Source organism: Podarcis gaigeae (genome assembly GCF_964106915.1).
Source record: "Podarcis gaigeae genome assembly, chromosome: 12".
NCBI classification, from domain to species: Eukaryota; Metazoa; Chordata; class Lepidosauria; order Squamata; family Lacertidae; genus Podarcis; species Podarcis gaigeae.
This window is the reverse complement of record NC_139688.1, coordinates 42,402,757-42,424,415: the sequence shown is the minus strand read 5'-3', so window position 1 is coordinate 42,424,415 and position 21,659 is coordinate 42,402,757. Positions and strand designations below refer to the sequence as shown.

The 21,659-nt window shown below is 43.8% G+C and overlaps 1 pseudogene across 1 annotated transcript in view; it reads left to right on the top strand.

The window, feature by feature from the left end:
• The window catches only part of LOC310828604, a 249,822-nt pseudogene extending 231,934 nt beyond the window's left edge, over positions 1-17,888 (top strand). The window contains exon 5 of the transcript in view: positions 17,724-17,888. The product of the transcript in view is annotated as an uncharacterized misc_RNA (transcript). The remainder of the gene's footprint in view (positions 1-17,723) is intronic.
• The last annotated feature ends 3,771 nt before the right edge of the window (positions 17,889-21,659 follow it).

The following is a 21,659-nucleotide window of genomic DNA, read 5'->3' as shown; positions in this document are numbered from 1 at the left end:
AAATCAAACATGCAAAGCACATGCTGCTGAGCTACAGCACATCTAGGGGCTGCGAGTTTTGCCCCCAAGAAACATTGGGCATACACAAGCAGAACCCTTCAGTCTCTGTGGATTGCAATAGGGAATGCTTGTGGCGTTGGAATGAAGGCCGTGATCTGAAGGAGCCAGATGTTCATGGGCAAGAGATGTGTGGGTACACACACTAGAAGCATTTTTACCTTCTCTTTCATTTTTACCTACTGCCAAAACCGCACATTCCTTTGTAAAATTTGCCCTCTCTCTGGACTTAGGTACAAAAAAACCCCAAAAGCACTTGACAATTCCAGACCCTCCAAGTGTCCCTGTTTTCCAGGGACAGTATTTACAGAAGCCATCCCGGTTTCTGATTTGATCCTGAAATATCCTACTTTTCATTAGGACATCCCTATTTTCATCAGAGAAATGTTGGAGGGTATAGAGTTATGCGAGCCCCAAGCCAAGGAGATAAGTAACTATACAACCTTAAGACGCCTTCTGGGGGCAGCCCTGTATAGTTTTATTATGTTTTTATATATGTTGGAAGCTGCCCAGAGTTGCTGGGACAAGTCAGGCAGATGTGTGATGTATAAATAATAAAATGATGATGATGGAATGGAGCAGCCCTATTTTCATCAGAGGGTATGCAATTCAGCACAGCACAAAACTCTTAATGAAAGAGCATGTGAGGAACATACATACAAACCTGGCACATATAGACCTGGAGATCACAGCAAGTGTCTAAGTCTTTAGAACAATACCAGTTCAAACGGCATTTGTGATTTCCCCCCTCAATTCAGATCAAACCTGGTTTGGGGCAAATTGCATCAATTCGCAGTACTTCATAAGAAACAGCAGGATAGATGTGGACTTGGGCTAACATTGTGTGCACACCTCTTCCCATGCTAGCACACTGGATTCAGAGTAAACAGGAGTATGTACAGACCAGAGTCAGGGTTGGGCAACCTGTGGTCTTCAAGATGCTGTTAGACTACAACAACTTCACTGACCATGTTAGCTGAGACTGGTAGGAACTGGAATTCAATAAAATCCGAAGGGTCACACAAGTTCCCCGCACCTAGTCTAGGTACTCGGGACCTGCCGAGATGTCCTAGGAGGATTAAACTTTCTCACCCCCTTTCCTTTGTGCCTTATTGTGTGCCAAGGACTATAACAGCATCACATTAAATTGCCAGGAGTTGACCAGGCTGCTATAGCCTCATTATCATTCTTAATATCCATCACTTTGTTTACTTCCTCTCCTTTAGTGCTCTGCCAATGCTTTAGGCAACCAGGGGAGATCCAAAGGCTTTCAATCAAGTCTGCTGGAATGCAGCCAATGACCTGCTAAGCTGCTTCTCTGCACTTCCTCTAAAAGCACAGGCTTTTTCTCTCTCCAGACATTTATATAGTGTAGGCAAGTCCCCGGAATTTCCCCCTCATCTTTCTGTTGCTGTTTGGAGTTAAAACGCTCCACAGAAGTTGAAATTAATACCGGATCCCTGTTGGAGGAGCATACGCTACCCTGAATATAGCCACACAGAGATTCCCAGTCAAGGAAAATAAGAAAGCTATTACAGGAAATGCATGCTTGATAGAAAGGTCCTAGTTCTGTCTTGAGCCATATTTACTCTCAGCAGGAGAGACACAACTGATGGATCTTCTCCCAAGGTGAGGCTGAAGAAGTAGGAAGTAGGAAATGAGGTCAGCAACCCTAAGAGTGTAGCAGCCCAGCACCTGAAAGAAGGTTAGTACAGGTTGCGTCAGAAAGGACAGTCTAGGAAACTTCCAAGTTCTTCTATCTATGCTTTCCCATGCAGATACATCAGAACTCCTCTCAATCACATTTCAACCCTCTAACTCGGGGTAGGCAACCTAAGGCCCATGGGCCACAAGCAGCCCATGGGGGTCGTTTAACCAGCCCACAAACTGCCCCCAAACCAAGCCGTCTACTTAGCGAGTCCCTGCACACTGCGCTAAACCAGCGTGGTGCGGGGACTCACTTCCGTGGTGCCGAAAATCGCATCTGTGCAGATGCCGGAAATTGCAGACGGGTGGGCACAATCCGGCCCACAGAGGGATCTCGGCTGGAGTGAACCGGCCCAGGCAAGGTAAACTTTGCCAGCCTCTGCTCTAGCTCTCTCCATATTCTACAAATCTACTGTGATTTTGTCCACACCACAGCTGACAACCTTATGATAATAGCGATATAAATCAGCGGTTCACAGTTAACCTGAAATTATCATTCAAGTGTTTTGCAAGTTTGTCTGAGATGAACTTTCTGAGAGTAAGAGCTGTTTGACAATGGAACGGACTCTCTCCAAAGGTGATGGACTCTGCTTCATTGGAGGATTTTAAGCAGAGGGTGGATGGCCATCTGACATGGAGGCTTCAGTTGAGATTCCTGCATTGCAAGGGGTTGGACTAGCTGACTGCCAGGAGTCCAACTCTAAAAAGATTATGAATCTATGATTCAGGTAAGAGACCCAGTAACTCTCCAAACGGAACAGTACCTTCATGAGCAGCAGCCAAGCTATTAGAATTCATGATGGCTTGGCTTTATTTGTTCTCCCAACACCATCCATCTAAATTGAAATCCATTTGTTTTGACATCCAGAGCCAGACACCTCATCACCACTACTGTAAACACCCCAGAGGCTGGGATCCCTCATATATACTTGCACACTCTTTTTTTTAAGGTCACATATATATTCATTAAAGGGGAGAAATGCTGAATGCCCACTGTATTCCCTAGATTATCCACTAAAGTAAATAAATATATTATGGCAATACCTTGCTGCTCAAAGAATTGCATTCATGCAGGGCCTTCACTGAAGAAGAAAGAACAGGGAAAGCACTTTACATTCATCTCAGCATGCATTGTTAAGATCTGAATATTGTAAAAGCCTCCACATGTTTGAGGGATCTGGGAGCAGCAATCTGTATTTCTGGTCCCATAGGTTCTTTCAAGCAATCAAAGGCTAAAATTATGCATTCACTATACAGGATAACAAATGTGTCTCTTGATGCATGGCAAATGGTGTCTGCTAATTTACTCTTCTTATTGCAATGGCCTTGTTAAGTAGGCAACAATGAACAAAGTTGTTATGGAATGTTTTGCATAACTACTTCTTCCTGGGCTTCTATTCATTTAAACTCTTAAACATCACTGAACTTCTCATACTTAAGTCCAGAAGAAAATACATAATGGTGTTGGCTCTGTCAATCAAAATAACAAAGTCAAGGAGCAATAAAATAACACGAAAAATAAATTAATGGTAATACATATGCAATGAAAGATTCAACCTACTATACTATACTATACTATACTATACTATACTATACTATACTATACTATACATAACATAACATAACAACATAACAACACAACACAACACAACACAACACAACACAACACAACATAACATAACATAACATAACATAACATAACATAACATAACATAACATGAATATGTGCAATGACCAATAGGGAATGAGACCCATTTGTCAATGAAAATGCAAAATGAGAAATCTGTGAATGTGGCTTTAAAAACTAACAGTGGGAGCAAACTGAGTAAACAGTAATGTCAGCATACCCTAGGGTTGCCATAATTCAAAAAGTGAAAATCCAGACATAAAAATTGTTTAGCTTTTCTTGGAATGGGGGAGAATTGTTGAGCTTTTTTTTAGTTTTGCCAAAAGTGTAAGGGAAATCACCAAAATGGCATATATGTCTGGATTTTCGCAGACTTTTAAATGATTTTTGCCCAGATGCTGCTTCCTACTACAATCTTACAGATATGTATGGGAAATTCTGGACGTATGGCAACCCTAGCATACCCTAACCCAAGTAGCACTTCAAGATCCGTGCATATATTAGGCGTACATACATTTATAGGATTGTGCTGTTTATCATCTAGGAAGGAAAGGAGAAAGAAGATTAGGAGAAGAGAAAGGCAAAGAATGTAGGGGTGACCTCTGCATCCTGGGAAAGGATTTCAGGGAATGAAAAGTTGTTTCTCTTCTCCTCCTCCACCTCCACTTTTCTGGGGAGGAGCTTAACTCCTAACTTGAAGAAGCATTCCGATAAACTTGAAAGGTCACACACTGTCTTGGAACTATAGCTGTCTTAATCATTTGAATGCCCAAATGAAATATTTCACTATCTCCGCACGGAATTGATACACCAAATGGTATTTGAAAAGAACTGATAGGTTTTTTTTTTTTTTTTAAAAAAAGCAAATACATTTATTTAGATTATAAAGACCGTGTATCGGGGCCTGACTTTTTTGCTGTATAAAATGTGGGTTGCATCCAGTGTTAGCCATACTCAGAGTGGATTCATTCAAATTAATGGACATGACTAAATTAGATCTATCAATCTCAGTGGGTCTACTGTGAGAGAACCTAGTTGGATCCAACCCCAGGTACATTGATTGTACAGTAACACAACAAGGACTACCACAGTAATAAAAGTGTGCCATAAGTATTCCCTTGTATGTTGGGTTCTGTTTTTCTCTCAGACAGAGCGCTGCCTCACGTTCTTGGTTGTTCCCTCAGAACAATTAAAATGTCAGAGCAAATAACTAACTATCTCATCTTCCACCTTCTCTCTCTCTCTCTCTGCCACACTCACAAACATCACAGCCTGTTGCCCATGGTAGGCAGAAGGAGGGTACATTAAATGGGATTAAAATAGTCACAACATTATTTAGCAACGTGAACCCGCCAAAGATTAAAGGTAAAGGTAAAGGTACCCCTGCCCGTACGGGCCAGTCTTGCCAGACTCTGGGGTTGGTGCGCCCATCTCACTCAAGAGGCCGGGGGCCAGCGCTGTCCGGAGACACTTCCGGGTCACGTGGCCAGCGTGACATCGCTGCTCTGGCGAGCCAGAGCCGCACACGGAAATGCCGTTTACCTTCCCGCTAGTAAGCGGTCCCTATTTATCTACTTGCACCCAGGGGTGCTTTCGAACTGCTAGGTTGGCAGGCGCTGGGACCGAACGACGGGAGCACACCCCGCTGAGGGGATTCGAACCGCCAACCATGCGATCGGCAAGTCCTAGGCACTGAGGTTTTACCCACAGCGCCACCTGCGTCCCTCGCCAAAGATTAATGTACATTAATTATCCCCATAATAATCTTGTCTCAAAGAGGAATGGAAGGGACTGTCCAGCCAAAGGGCAGCAGGCAGTCTGCTGAACAGACCCTTATTACAGATACAACCTGTTCCCTCAAAGAGACAGAGGGAAGACTGCCTACTTTTGGAGCCTAGGCTTTTCTTCTTCTTCTTTTTTTGGCAATGTGGGCGTATCTCTCACCACCACCACACAAAAAATGTATGTGATGGTGACTGGGATGTTGAGTGGCCAACCAGCTGCGTCTAGGAAGCCCATGAGTTGGACAGGAAAGAAATGGCCCTCTCTCACAGTTGTTCCCCATCAATGGGAAGCTCAGAGGCACACTGTCTCTGAAACCTGGAGGATGCACACAGCCTGCCCTCATGCTCTCGCCAACAGCTTTATCCTCCATTTTGTCTAAAGCCCTCTTAAAAGCATCCAAGTCTGGGGCCACCACCACATCTCTTGAGGCAGCAAATTCCACATGTTAACTATGCACTATGTGAGGAGGATTTCCCATTCGTGTCAACAAAATTATAAGATAGGAATAAGGAAGCTTTTTGATCGTGCTGTCCTTGAGCATGTTTATTGAGAAAATAGGAAGCTATATTTGTCCATCTAGCCAAGCAGGGAAGAACTTTTCTCTCTCTCAATGGCTGCATTCTCACAGTGGTAAGCTATTATTATTATTATTATTACTATTATTATTATTATTATTATTAATAAAATAATTTTTATTTATACCCCACCCTCCCCAGCCAAGGCCGGGCTCAGGGTGACTAACAAGCAATAATAAAAACAAGTTGAATGAATACAACTTAAAAACAAGATTAAAATACAACCTTAAAATATTAAAACATTAAAATATTAAAATGCAGCCTCATCACAGGAGGAGAAAGGAAAAAGAAAAAATAAAGAGGGGGAGGGGATCAAATTGGCTCTAAGACAAAGGCCAGGCGGAACAACTCTGTCTTACAGGCCCTGCGGAAAGAAATCAGATCCTGCAGGGCCCTGGTCTCATGAGACAGAGCGTTCCACCAGGCCGGAGCCAGTGTTGAAAAGGCCCTGGCTCTGGTTGAAGCCAATCTAACTTCCTTGGGGCTCGGGACCACTAGGGTGTTGCTATTTATGGACCTTGAGGCTCTCCGTGGGGCATACCGGGAGAGGCGGTCCCATAGGTACGAGGAAGTTATTGGAGGAAGCATTCCAGTAGTGCCTAAAGCCCGAACTGATACCCTGCAGAAACTAGGCTATGGGCCACTAGAAATTAGGCTGAGGTTCATACATGGTCCTTGGGCTGCAAGAACAAGTCTAACTACTCTGACTGGCCATGGCTCTCCAAGGTCCCTGGAAGATGTCACCGGCTACTTGATCACATCACCTGGTCCTGTTTTAACTGGAAACACAAGGGATTGAATCTGGGCCTTTTGTGTGTGCTGTGCCACTGAGCTATACAACTCCCTTTCTTCTGCATGTACTGGTAATCTGTGTTAAAAGAGTTAAGGGAGCAAAAAACAAAAAGACAGCAACACAGTGACTGTGGAAAATTAGAAATGTAGTCTTAGGCTTCCAAAACAAACCACATCTCAATCTTGGAACACAACTTAATCAATATAAACCCTGATTGTGTATAGGCCATCTGTGCTCCTTCTATGATGAATTTGCTCCAGAACAGCATCAATACAACTTTCGCTAAGGTTAAGCCATGGGTCTCCTCAAGGCCACTAAGGGTTTGATTTTATCATCTAGAATGTAGATTTTATCCGTTCCTATAATGATTTTGTCCTTCCAGACATGAACAAAGGACCTACAATCTCTTCCAAGATGTGACCTTCTAGTCCTTTCAATCGCTGATGCAGTTTGCTAGGCCACCAGCCTCATTAGGTTCAATTGTTTCTGCCTTTTACAATCACTCTCAGCTGCTATGCTTTATGGACAGCAGGTAAGCACTTTAGTGACCAAAGAAAAGTAATAGCTCGCCTGGTGTGATATTTGTCAGGCAAGCAATAAGCTCAGCGAATCAATGCCCCTTCCCCACAAAACACAGAAACAATGAGAGACAGGGTGCTGCTGATCAGACCAGCCAAACCTGATTGGCTTATACTTGAAAGGCAGACATAGCACTGTCGTCTCAAGAAGGGGCAGTAAAATCCATCATCTGTGCTTTCTCTCCTTCTCTGAAGTGCATTTTGGAGAGTTCCCTGGATAATTACGTCCTCATCTTCTCCTTGGGAAGACAGCTGTAAGTAGGAGGTAATAGCCACCAAAATGAAGATGATTTTGAGGATTTGTCAAGATTCAGTATCCAGATAAAAGTGGTGAATCACATCCTCTTGTGTTCCCAAAATACCCAGGTCCATCCATCCTAAAAGGTGGTGTTATGCATTTCCTTTGCATACCTATTATTTAGAGTCAGGTGGCGATACAAGGACATCTCAAGGACAATTTCCCCAACAAAGCCTCATCTTTTCCTTACTTTTCTCCCTTCATAATGACACAGTAAAAGACATAGGGTTCATCTTCCTCAGGCTACTTTCCTTTGTGTTCCCACAGCCATTGTTAATGCAGCAGCTGAACAATGCAGTTTGAAAATTTAGCATCAACAGCTTTTAGATTTCCTTTCTTTAGTTGGCTTGATGAAATTCTTGTTAAATATGAGCAGCATTTTCACATTGATCTAATGTTTTGAATACTCGAGAAAAGAACTGGAAATGTTCTGAATGGACAGACACACAAAAAAGTAAATTGCTTTGCAGCATTCACAAAAAATGCCCCAGTATGTCAACCCAACACCCCCCCCCCAATAATGGCAACTAAAAGTCTACCAAACAGGGTGCCATTTTTGGTTTTGAATTCAAACCGCTTACAAATTATGAACTAAATCATGCAGTAAACACACAGCAGCCACAACACATTAGGGCAAAGGTCACAAAGTGTGACCTTTGAGAATAGAAGTATTGATCCAGACAGCAGAATTAGCAATCACCGCTTCTTCTTTTTTCCTCTTTCAAAGAAACCTTGATGGGGTCCCTTTCGGATTATTCAACAGCCCTGATTTCAATTTTTCACATAATTGAGGTTATTAAAGATTGGCAAATTGACACCAACATGGTGGGAGACAAAAGAAAGCACTTGTGGCAAATACTTGCTTATCAACAATTTCCTACCTCTCTGCATTAATACTGAATATGGCAGAAAGGTGCACCACACAGATTTTCAACTATGCCTTAAACAAGGCTAATGGCTGATTTAATTGTGCAATATGGAAAGTCACTTTATTACTGTGTAAAATTGTTTTTCAGGTCAACCTTACTCAGAAGAAAGCTATGCTGAGTTCAATGGGACTTGTTCCCAATTATTTTGTCATGGGTCATGCATGCTGTCAAGTCGGCCATCTTGAATTAGAATATGCCATTTCACCCTAAGCTACCTAGGAACTAGTGTGAATTTCTTTAGAAGGAAAATGCACAACACTAACTTCCACAGATGGACCACAAAGAAGGCTGATCGCCGAAGAATTGATGCTTTTGAATTATGGTGCTGGAGGAGACTCTTGAGAGTCCCATGGACTGCAAGAAGATCAAACCAATCCATTCTGAAGGATATCAGCCCTAAATGCTCACTGGAAGGACAGATCCTGAAGCTGAGACTCCAATACTTTGGCCACCTCATGAGAAGAGAAGACTCCCTGGAAAAGACCCTGATGTTGGGAAAGATGGCGGGCACAAGGAGAAGGGGACGACGGAGGATGAGATGGTTGGATAGTGTTCTTGAAGCTACCAACATGAGTTTGACCAAGCTGCGGGAGGCAGTGGAAGACAGGAGTGCCCGAAGAGTTGGACACGACTAAGCAACAAAACAACAACAACAACAATCTTCCGCAGCTCACTTGACCATCTCTAGGGAAATGAGGGTTTCCTTTACAAAGTAACAAAGCATTATCCCCCTGCTTTCTCTGCAAGCTTGTTTATATGCCTTCTTTACCCTGGGCGGGTAAGGAAGCCTGTGCATGTTTAGCCCCAAATCCTAGCATTTGTGCTGATAAAAGGTAGCAAAGTTGAGCATATATAGCCTGTGAATAACCACAAATGACACAGGTCAAGCTAACCTCCAAATCACAATGCCTCCAATGTGTTGGAAGTGAAACAGCAGAGATCATTCCATGGATAACTTAAAGGTTAATTTTGTTATCAGGAAGTCAGCTAACAAATGGCGTTGAGGTATTGCTTAGCAACCAGACAGAGTTGGATCTCACTCCAACTTCACGCCAAATTCACTCTGGTACGGGCTTCTCCGCCTTTTGCTCTATCTGGACTGATCGCAGAAGGGAAGTCCTCATTACTAATTACTAATGTCTATCTCCCCCCTGAAGGCTCTGCACCTGATCTTGATTGGAGATGGGAATCATTTGAAAATCACCTATTGTCATGTCATACCAAATGCCCTAACTCGTACTCCTTAATTGGGGGAGACTTTAATGCTCGTATTGCCACAAACTGGGACCTACTAACCAAGTCCAAATGGTGGACTCCCCCATGCTTGGACAACTTTGACTTGGAACATGCCAGAATTAGAACTTCAAAGGACAACAGAGTAAACAAAGCAGGAGTGACCCTTTACCAAATGGCCATTCGCCTGAATCTAGTCTTCTTGAACGGCACCTTCCCCCCCGACATACCGGGGGAGTTCACTCACCTGGGACTAGCATCTAACAGTGTTATCGATTACTTCTTGATCTCTGCAAATTTGGCCGTTAATGTACTTTCCTTCCAAGTTGAAAACCAACATTTCAGTGACCACCTTCCAATAGTGACCACTTTGTCATTGTTCCGGTGCCAGAAGGACTATAAACACTCAGTCCTTCTGGAAACCTCATCATCGACCAAAATAAGAGGGATCAAATGGTCGGAGGCTGTGGCCCAAAAATACCAGGAATTTTTTCATAGGGAAATCATTGCCTATCTACCTCAAGTAACTACTGATTTACAAGACTTCAATTCGGTTTTGAAACTTTTTAACCTTCTTATAACAAACCTTACCACTTTTTTTACATCACCTCCTCAAAAGGCGAAAGTGGCGCATTGCAGTACTGGGGCCCCTTGGTTTAACACCTCTTGCAAACAAGCAAGATCCCTTCTTCATTCTATCTATAATGAATACAAAAACTCTAATGCCCAGGCTCTACCACCCTCCTATTTACAAGCCAAAAGAGCATACAAACAGACTTTAAAGCTGGCCAAACGCGAATGGTACCAAAAGCGTTGGCGAGCCTTGATTGCGGCCTCTAGATCCCGCAGACCAAGGGAATTTTGGGCTCTGATAAACAAAAGAGGAAGGAAGTACCCACTGGCGATTATCCCTGTGCCCACATGGGAACAATTCTTGAGTAAATATTTCTCTTTGGCAGAGGAATCCAACTCATCCACGGAATTCCGAGCCGACCATCTACCTTTGTGGCCCTCTACCGACCCAGAGCTGATAATGGACTTGATACTAGATCTGAAAACGGGCAAAGCCCCTGGGCCGGATCTAGTCCCTGCTGAGGCTATTGTTGCGCAACCGAGGTGGTCGGCTGAAATTCTGGCCAAAGTCTTTGATGCAATTAATTCTACGGGGCTTATCCCTAGGTCATGGAAGGAGGCTGTGATCGTACCAGTCCATAAAAAGGGTCCCCCTGCTGACCCAGAGAACTACCGGAACATCAGCCTTTTGTCTATCATCGGGAAAATCTATGCAAAATTTTTGCTGTCTAAGCTGTCCCATTGGGCATACGACTCAAATTTGATTGGCCATGAGCAAGCGGGCTTTAGGAACAATTATTCGACCACGGACCATATGGTAATTATGTATCATCTTGCCAGAAAATATTCTGCCCCGAGTCGGGGGCGCCTATGTGTCGCTTTCATAGACTTAAAGGCCGCCTTCGACAGTATCCCAAGAAACTGTCTATGGAAGAAATTAGAGAGATGGGGCATAGATAGAAGGCTGTTATGGCTTATAACCCAATTACACCACGGGTCGTCGGCTAGAGTGAGACTCACACCGGCGGGAAACCTATCCAATGAGGTCCCAATAAATAGAGGAGTGCGCCAAGGCTGCATTTTGGCCCCACTCCTCTTCAACTTGTTTATTAGCGACATGAAGCTCTTTCTGAGTGAGTCTCAAGCCAACATTCATGCCCCCCGCCTAGCTGATTTTCGCTGCCCTCTGCTCCTATATGCTGACGATGCAGCGATCCTTTCCTACACTAGAGTCGGTTTATGCAGAGCTCTAAAGATTTTTGCGGCTTATTGCAAACTCAACCATCTGACAATTAATCATGGAAAATCTAAAGTACTGGTCTTTACCAGGTCTCGGAAAACTTACAGCTGGAAGTTAGATGGAGTCCAATTAGAACAGGTTTTCAAATTTAAATACCTGGGAGTCTTTTTTCACTAAAACCTAAGCTGGAAGCCACAGATACAGTATTTACTGAACAAAGGGAAAACAATACTTTACACTCTACTCCAATTTTTTGCGGTCGACGGAGCCTCCCACATCCCTTCTGCATTGAAGGTGTACCACGCAAAAGTGGTTTCCACCCTCTGTTATGCTGCCCCACTCTGGGCCCCAGGGTCCAATTTAACATCGCTGGGGACATTGCAGAATCAGTTTCTCCGTCGCCTCCTGAAACTCCCCATGTGTGTGAGCAATGCAGCCATACATCTGGAGCTAAGGACTGCATCATTGGAGACTGTCATCTGGAAGCGAGTCTTTGGCTACTGGCTGTCCAGCTGGCATAGGCTTCCCGACCATTACCTCTTTCAGTGCCTCTGGCGGGATGACTTTGTTAATCCGTGGGTAGGAAAAATCCATGCCAAACTTCTGAGCATCGGAATTTCCCCAGCAGACTCCTTAAAGATGAACCTACGCTCAGCCAAAAGCCTTATTGAGCAAAGATTAGCAGACATTGAAAATCAACACAACCTCTCCAGGGGTGGGGGTGTCTGCTCCCCCAGGTATCATGGAATAACCCCATCACTTGGCCTTCCATCATATATGTCATCTCTTTCATCTGTACCACACCGACTTGCATTTATTTGTGCAAGGTTCAATGTTTTTCCATCGAACCTGCTGAGCCACAGATTTTCCAAGGGTTTGGTGTCTCCGCTATGCGAGTGTGACGGGAAAACAGTTGAATCTCTTCCACATATAATGTTCAACTGTCCCTTACATAGCATAGCCAGGACTAAATTCCTGGGTCCTGCTTTACTGCGCTTGGTTGGCAGGCCTGTTGAGTCACATGCCGCACTGCTTTTGCAGGATACAGATCCTTCTGTAACTCTGCAGGTGGCGAGATTCCTGAATGCGGTTATCTCACACACAAAAACCACCAAAAAACAACATCAACAACAAAAACTAATCGGACAGTTATGATGAGAGTGCATGACGGATCTCGTCTCCAGTTCTCCTTTTTCTGTGAACCGTCCCTTGGATCTTTCCGGGCCCCAAGCTGTTATTTGTCACTGCTCAATGACCCACCCTTGCATCGTGGTGTTCCCCTTCTGTTGTTAGATGTATTGGTTTTTATGTTTCTGTGCTTTTAGGTTTGTACATATTTTATGGGCTAATAGCCGTAAATAAATAAATTTGAATTTGCTTAGCAACCAGACAGAGTTGCATGCTGTTCACTGAATTAGTGTGTGTTCTGATTGGTTGTGTAGTTCTGAGGGAGTTTTCTTCTGTATGTTTAGTTGAATGCCAACCTGCTATCTGCAAGGCCCAAAGTCAGAAAGACAAAATATATGTTTATCCCTTCTCAATGTAAATACTGCTTTTGTTCAGTTTGTTCAGCAAAGTGTTATAAAGACTGTTCTCTCTGGACCTCATCTGTGTCATTTAAGTGACTTTGCTAACACAAAGTGACTTACTTTCCCTTTCTTTCTCTCAGACATTCTTTTTTTCTTTTTTCCTCCAGTACCTCTTTTTACACTTGTGATTTGGGTCCTTTTTGTCTTCCTGTGCTTTTGGGTAAATGACAAGGCAGCTTCTCACCCACAAACTATCAAAGGAAAATGAAAAGGTACTAGGGATAAAAATACAGTAACGAAACAATGTTGAGATGAGAAGGGACAGAATATGAAGATCAAAAGGCTGAAATTAAAAAAAACAAACCACCAACACAAAAAAACAACAACCAGCAGCAGCCACTAAGAAAATAATAGGTAAGACAAAATGAATAGTTTCCTCTGAAGGACTATGAACAAGCAGCACTTTAGAATACTTACTTTTGGATTTCAGATCCTGCAAATATATCATTCTCACAGGTATTGTGTTGACTATCCTCTGGCTAAGATTCTGGAAAATTAAAAATATTAGAAAGGGGTGGGGCAGAAATTAATCACACAATTTTCATTGTAGAGAAGGGAAATCAATAGGCCTCATGTGCACAGTGTCATAGCACCTGAAACCATAATGTCCCATCAAAGAAACAGTAATGGCCCCTCAAAGAATGATGGGAACTGTAGTTTGTGAAGGGTGCTGAAAGTTGTTAGGAGACTCTTATTCCTATAGGAATGGATTTAGACCCGTTTACTTATAATCCTTCCTTGCTCACATGAGTGAGATCAGCAGAATACCATCCTTTGCAGCTTAAACTGAGAAGCTGAGACAAGGTTGATTATTTTCTAGAAACAATAATTCAGGATGCTTTCCCCTGGTATTAGCCCTCACCCTCTTAAAAACAACAATCATACACACATTGTTTTGTGAATAATTCAAAGTAGTATTTACTTACATAATCTAGGTCTCGAAGCAGCGGTTACAGTAGCAATAATGTTTATAAATGCTAAGTTACAAAAGTACAACATCTAAGTTTCAAACGCCTGTGGAGTCAGCTTGGAGGCGTGATGAAGAAACAGGTGGACGCCCAGGCAGGCAGGAGGTATGTAGTGTTACAGCCTCCTGCCAATGCAGACAAAGGAAGTGATCTCAAAGAGTTCTCTCTAGCAAATTTTACAGGAAATCTCTGTGAGCCTCAGCCGCTTCATGTGCCTGCCTGGCAAAACATGAATTGTTGGTTTGACTCCAACAATGTCCCACAATTCTGCTCACAGAGCTACAGTTCTTAGAGTTCCTTGGAAACAGTTCCTTGCTTGGACTGACTTGTTAAAGCACTTGTTAAAGAACTGTAGTCTGGGAGGGGAATAGGGGCATCCCAACAACTTTCACCATCCTTAACAAAGCCCTTGTGATTCTTTGAGGGAAGCCATGACTGTGTCAAATGGTATGAAACAGCTTTAAATGTACAGTGGTACCTCAGGTTAAGTACTTAATTCGTCCCAGAGGTCCGTACTTAACCTGAAACTGTTCTTAACCTGAAGCACCACTTTAGCTAATGGGGCCTCCTGCTGCCGCCACGCCGCCAGAGCACGAGTTCTGTTCTCATCCTGAAGCAAAGTTCTTAACCTGAAGCACTATTTCTGGGTTAGCGGAGTGTGTAACCTGAAGCGTATGTAACCTGAGGTACCACTGTATAGTGTAGGCAGCATCACAATCTCACTGGCTCCTCAGATGCCTGTCAAAACTATCAATTCCACAAACTTATCAAAAGGCAGGGGCAGGCTGACTTTTAACATCTAACAGAGCAATGCCTGCCTGCTTCTCAAATTTCTTAAAAAACAGCATTGGTTTTTGAAAAAGAAAAGCTATAGCAAATTCGCTTTTAAAAAAAATCTGACAAAGAAATTAATGCCAGGAGAGAGACCTAGAATCTAGGCAATAGTGCAACATCTAGGTTTTATGCCAATAGCAGGTGGCTCATGAGAATTAACTGGTGAAGATCCCTGACCTTTCTCACAAAAGTACAAGTTTTCAGGATTATTAGAAAAGGAGAGGGAATGCCTGCTGAATCAGTTTCAGTCTGCAGTCTTGATGTGCCTGAGATTTGGATGAAGGCCAAAGGAAGCCTTAGGTAAAGGCAGGCAGAGGAATGTTCATGAAAATCAAACACAGACCTGATTACTGATTCAGTAGCTTCTTCTAGCACCTCAGCTGAAAATAATTACTAAGTTTCCTTGTAGGAAAGGGAATCGGGAAGAGGACAGATGGTTTTCATCCTCAGGAAAGTAAATGTTGTTCAAAAGACAAGAGACTAAGGACCCCGGGCCCAGATTTAGCACCCTACATCGTGCTTTAAAAATATGTACCGTATTTGCGATTGCACGTTAAAGCAAAAGCTGAGTGAAATGCGTCTGTGATTTTTCATAGCTTAGGCATGTACAGCGGTAGCTCTGGTTGCGAACGGGATCCGTTCTGGAGGCCTGTTCGCAACCTGAAAGGAACACAACCTACGTCTGCGCATCTGCACGTGCATGGGTCACGATTCGCCGCTTCTGCGCATGCGCATGATGTCATTTTGCGCACCTGCATATGCGCTAGTGGTGAAACCCAGAAGTAACCCTATCCGGTACTTCCGGGTCGCCGTGGGACACAACCCGAAAATGCTCTACCTGAAGCAAACGTAACATGAGGTATGACTGTATTGATATTTGACCCTCTCTCTGCTGCAGCCTGATGGAATGGTTCTTAGGTGAAGAAGAGCCATATCATGTTGTACACACAACAGCACAAACAGAATATTACCTTCAAGTGTTGCTTGTGGGCTTCCCAGATCCATTTGCTTGGTCAGTGTGGGAAAAGCAATGATGGACTAGGTATAAATGTGTAAATCACTTCAGTGTACATATTGGGCCTTGTTTGTACAATCGGGTAAGCCAAATTATGACTTACCAGATCCTTGCCTACAACGCATGGTTAGTGAGGCAAAAGTTTAACCATAAGCTAGGGTTTGGATCATAAGGGACGCAGGTGGCACTGTGGGTTAAACCACAGAGCCTAGGACTTGCCAATCCAACAGTCAGTGGTTCGAATCCCCGTGACGGGGTGAGCTCCCGTTTTTTGGTCCCTGCTCCTGCCAACCTAGCTGTTTGAAAGCACGTTAAAGTGCAAGTAGATAAATAGGTACCGCTCCGGCGGGAAGGTAAACGGCGTTTCCGTGCGCTGCTCTGGTTCCCCAGAAGCGGCTTAGTCATGCTGGCCACATGACCCGGAAGCTGTACGCTGGCTCCCTTGGCCAATAAAGCGAGATGAGCGCCGCAACCCCAGAGTCGGCCATGACTGGACCTAATGGTCAGGGGTCGCTTTACCTTTACCATTAGGGTTTGGCTCACACACTAAACCAAATCGTGGATTAGCTCAACATAGCATGGGATGTAAAGGACGAGAGAGCAAAGTGGCTGTGAGGTAACTCTCAACAAGTCCATACATTCTTGCAGATCCAATAAACCATAATTCAGCAAACCATGTTGTGCAGATGAGGACACTGCACTGTCACATTTCCCCCTGTATGGACAGAAGATATTTGTATTTCAAGGAGTTAGTGATCTAACCTGATTACCCTTCCTTCCTCTGTTTGCTCCCCTCTCTCTATCTCTTGTTCAGCTATTTGATGGCTGAGATGGCTACCTGGGGGAGTCACTTTGCTGCTTCTTGAGGGCTTCCAAGTGGCAGAAAGAGGGCTTGCTTGGTAATGTATCTATTGCTTGCTCTTTAGAATAAAATCTTCAATCTTCTCACTCACTTCTGTCTTGTATTGCCTCTGAATCTAATTTTAAAAGAACCCCCTTGCATTTGGCAAGGCACCCCTCTGTATCCAAGTTGGGGAAATGTCACAACACCTCCCAAAATCAACACTCTTTCTTGTGGCTATCTGGGGATTGTTTGTTAAAAGCATTTTCCAATACTGAAAAATAAAGCTTTTTTTTAAAAAAAACAAAACTGTGGTGGGGGGAGGACTATCACTGCAAGAGTTCTGTAACTTCAGAAAAATTGCCTCAGACCCTTAGACACATTTTAATTTACGGTAGGTTACTTCATATTCTGGCTCTCCAGCACTGTGGCAGTCTTGTTGAAGCTGCTGCATAATTTGAGTATGACACTTTAGAATCAGTCTAATTTTATGTGAGAAAGGAAGGTTCCTCATTAGGCACTAATCAGGCTTTTGATCCTCGATTCCTCACTCCTTAGGGAAGCCATGTGGAGTTATCTTAATATGCCACCTTTACTTTTTTAATACGTTCATAAAAATTTAATCAGATAAGAGATACTTCAGCGTTTGAATATGATTAAAGTATTTACACTGACTACATCCCAAATAATGATACTAATAATTTAATAAAGTCTATTTTTATAGCCGCCACCCCCTCTTTCAATCTAATTTAATACAGCAAAAGTGTTTTCTTACCGCTTAACTATCTAGGATTCGGGGCTTAATTTGGACTCGATGACCCTTGGGGTCCCCTTCCAACTCAGCACTTCTGTAATTTTGTGCACCATTCCAGGGTTCGGTACCTGACAACATGTGCAATGATACTACATTAACACGCAGGCATCTCCTGCTAAAGAACAGAAGTATCATAGACCACAGTTTTGAGCTTGGAAAGCTTTGCATGCAGAACCGTCAATACGACACACAAGCAAATGCTGCTTTCAAGATTCTGCTAAACCTGCTCTTAACTGTTGAAGAAACATGCTGCTTTTTAAATCAAAGGGCTCTCTTCTTCTTCTTCTTCTTCTTCTTCTTCTTCTTCTTCTTCTTCTTCTTCCTCCTCCTCCTCCTCCTCCTCCTCCTCCTCTTAAAAAAGCCTCCACAGTTCTCCCCCGGGCAGATGGATTTTGTAGATCGTTACTACCAGGACCAGCCCAAGACATATAAATTTTGAGGTGGACCTCAAAATGGCGCCTCTCTCCCCACAAGCAAAGAAGGAGTAAGGAGCAAGGGGGAACAATAGGATCAAGGGGGAAAGAGAGATTGACATTGGGATCTGCTTCCCCAATGAATCCTGTCACCTGAGGGAATTGCCTCACCTTGTCTCATGGGTGGGCTGGTCCTGATTACTACCAATAGTCATATAATGTTTGAGGGGCCATTATGCCACTGGACTCACCAACCTTTGATGATTGTGACTGTTATGTATTCAGTGGTCTGTGTTTGCCTGAGCTTGAGTCTGGACTAAGGATTCTGAGCCCCTGTGTTCTGATGTGATACGACACGACTAAACAACAACAATATCCAATCACAGAACATTTCAGGATTTTGGCCTCTGCCATTGGCCCTTAAATTCTGAGTTATGATTCGCAGCTTGGAAGTTTAGACAGCCAATCACGTTGGGAGTGGGAGTGGCCCAGGCCTTCAGAAATATATATAAGCAGTTGCTTTGCCCCTGTTGTCCAGTTCTGTTAGTTCAATAAAGGTTCTTGCTGCTATCACTGTGTCTTGCCTCATGGGAACCCACCTAAACTTCAGTGTCAGCTACAATAATTATAGTGACAATATGTACTATTCTTAATTTTCTGCCTTTCCTTCTAGGAACCCATGGTGGTGTACATGGTTCACATTTTCCTTAATTGATCCTCACCAGCCCCCTGCAAGGTAGGTTAGGCTGAGAAACAGACACTGCTCCAAGCTCACCAGTGATCTTCATGACTAAATGGGGATTGGAATCCTGGTCTCTCAGGCCCTAATCCAACACTCATGGCATTACAATACACAGGCTGCATATCTGATGGGCTGTCAGCATGATGAAATCCTGCATTGTCAGATCCTTATCTTGAAATCTTGCTTAATAATAAATAACCAAAAGCAGGGAGAGTAGAGGCCCTGAAGTTACCTATCAACAGCAGGCTGAGAAGCCATGTGAGTCACCTGGTCAGAGTTCCCCCCTCTCGCATAGTGAAATGTATTTCTATTTAAATTGCACCATTTATTGCTAAATTAGCATCTTTATCCATGCATATAAATTATCTTATCATAGAATTGCAGAGTTGGAAGGGTCATTTAGTCCAACACCATGTGATGCAGGAATCTTTTGCCCAATGTGGGGCTCAAACCCACGACCCTGAGATTAAGATTCTCATGCTCTACCAACTGAACTATCGTCTTATGCAAGTCTATATCCTCTCCATGGTGATACTCAAGTGGCCACCTTATCTCCAGCAGAACTGAAAAATGCTAAACTCCACCCCTGGCTCCACATTGTTTATCCACTCTGTGCTCCCACCCTCAGGCCCAGAGGAATCCACCTCCAAGTTGTGCCCACATAACAGATTTCCACCCCATTTAAATAGCTTTCAATGCTACATGAACCCAACAGCAAAGGGTCAACACGTTACCATGATAAGTAGCAAGAGACGTTTCGATGAGGAAAGATTTGCTGTGGTTCCAAAGTTCCCAACGCATTTCAAGCAGATGGCTCTTCTTTGGGGGAAATGACTCATTAAAATAGCTGCTGAAAATCACTTATTCCATGTGCAGAAAGAGTGCTTGATTCCACTATCAACAATGGCAGGATTCCCCAAAGGTTCGCACTCATGGCCAAGCTTACTTGTATATTAGCAAGCGAAGCTGAGCTAATTGCCAGAGTAGAATGGAAAGCACACATACCACCTTGTTATTATTCATGCCTGTCGTTCGTTCTGATATAGGTGAATTACATTTTCCTAGGAGCCTGCAGTCAAGTTCTTGATAACGCAGCAGCAAAGCCTCTGGAAATTTCTGGCTCACGTATACTGTTATGAACTTCAGCTTAAAAGCCACCAGGTAGACTATGGCTGAGTCAGGTCTACACCTTTGAGATTTTATGTTGCAGTAGAGCCTTCTGGAACCTCTTCCCCTTCCCCATGCTTGAAACCCTGATTTGATCATCCAGAGGAACCACATAGACAAGTGGTCAGGATGACGAGTGTTGTAGTCCAAAATATCTGGTGGGCATCAAGTTGAGGAAGGCTGCAATAGAACAATGGCTAGGAGTAGGTCTGTTCAATCTATATTTTATGTCCTACAGAGCAAAAGGCTGCTTGGGGAGGTGAGGCAGTACTGGATAAAAAGGGGGGGTGGAAGGGAAGTCTTGAGCATCTTTTCCCCATATCTGTATGAGTCAGGTCTGACAGTTTGCTTCCATTTTGTTAAACTAAGCTAAAGGTATCCCTGACTGTTAGGTCCAGTTGCGGACGACTCGGGTTAAGTGCTCATCTTGCTCTGTAGGCTGAGGGAGCCAGTGTTTGTCTGCAGACAGCTTCCGGGTCATGTGGCCAGCATTACTAAGCCACTTCTGGCGAACCAGAGCAGCGCATGGAAACGCCGTTTACCTTCCTGCTGGAGTGGCACCTATTTATCTACTTGTACTTTGACTTGCTTTCGAACTGCTAGGTGGGCAGGAGCAGGGACCGAACAATGGGAGCTCACCCCGTTGCGGGGATTTGAACTGCCAACCTTCCAATCGGCAAGCCCTGGGCGCTGTGGTTTAGACCACAGTGCCACCCACGTCCCCTTTGTTAAACTAAACTGAAGGGCAATTATTGCTTATCTTCAGGGCCAGCTCCAAGTTTGGTAGATGAGTGGTCCTGAACCACACTGTTATCTTTCTTTCTCCCAGAGGCGTAGGGGGGGGGGTGTACTGCGGCAGTTGCCCTGGGCACAAAATTGTTAGGGGCGCAAAATTTCAGCACCTGGTGCTGCCTCAATACAACTGCATGCTTCCATTGCTGGTCTCCATTGAAAACGACTTCTCCATGCGAACCAGGAAGTGCCCTCTCCAGACAAGAGAACAACTCTTCTTATCATATAACTGCGGCTGCGATCTCCTGGGTAACGCAGACACTGTTGGGCAGTTCAATGCGCAAGCGTACTCCACCTGTTTCCCTCCCTTCATGCAGCCCCGGGTGCCGTCAACCCACTCTACACCACTGCTTTCTCCTTGTCCTTGCTTTTAGACCCAAAGCACACATGCAGTCCTTGGGGAAAGGACAAGATATGTGGAAACAGATGCTCCTTTTCCCTGTTCCGGTGGCTGCTCATTCACTCAGGAAAATCAGACTGGCATAAAGTAAGAGCAGTTGGGCAAGGGACTCGGGGACAAGGGATGTTGACAGTGCCCCCCTTTAATGCCAGTCCATGCCTCTCTCCACATAGTGAATAAAATCCACATGTTCTGTGTGCAAGGAGCAGCACAGATAGATAGAATATTTCCCCGTTGGATATTCCAGAGAAGCACAATTGACAGACCATCTGGACACCACTTTGTCATTCTTTTTTCTCTGGGATCAATGCTTTTTCCAGAGTAACGGCAGTTAAATAAAAGGCCCCTTGTGCTGCATATGCAAATCCAAAGCATGCATGTTCTCAACCAGATCAAAAGCTAAAATGTCCTTTTAGTTTAACTATAACTGGAACATTTCTAAATGAGCAAACATCAAGCCATTTTGAACATGGAATTGGAGTTGTTATCCTTTTTTTACAACAGTCATTTGAAACCACCTGAGTAGGCAGGAGCTTTCTTTAGAAATGCCTGCCCAGTTTTAACAAACTGTTATGAGATTAAAAGAGCTATAAAAATGCAAATTTTCATGTACGGGTGCAAAATTGTATTAGTGGAGGTTTTTAAGTGCTGTTTCCAGGTTGTTGCCCAAGCCTTTAAGGATAACACCT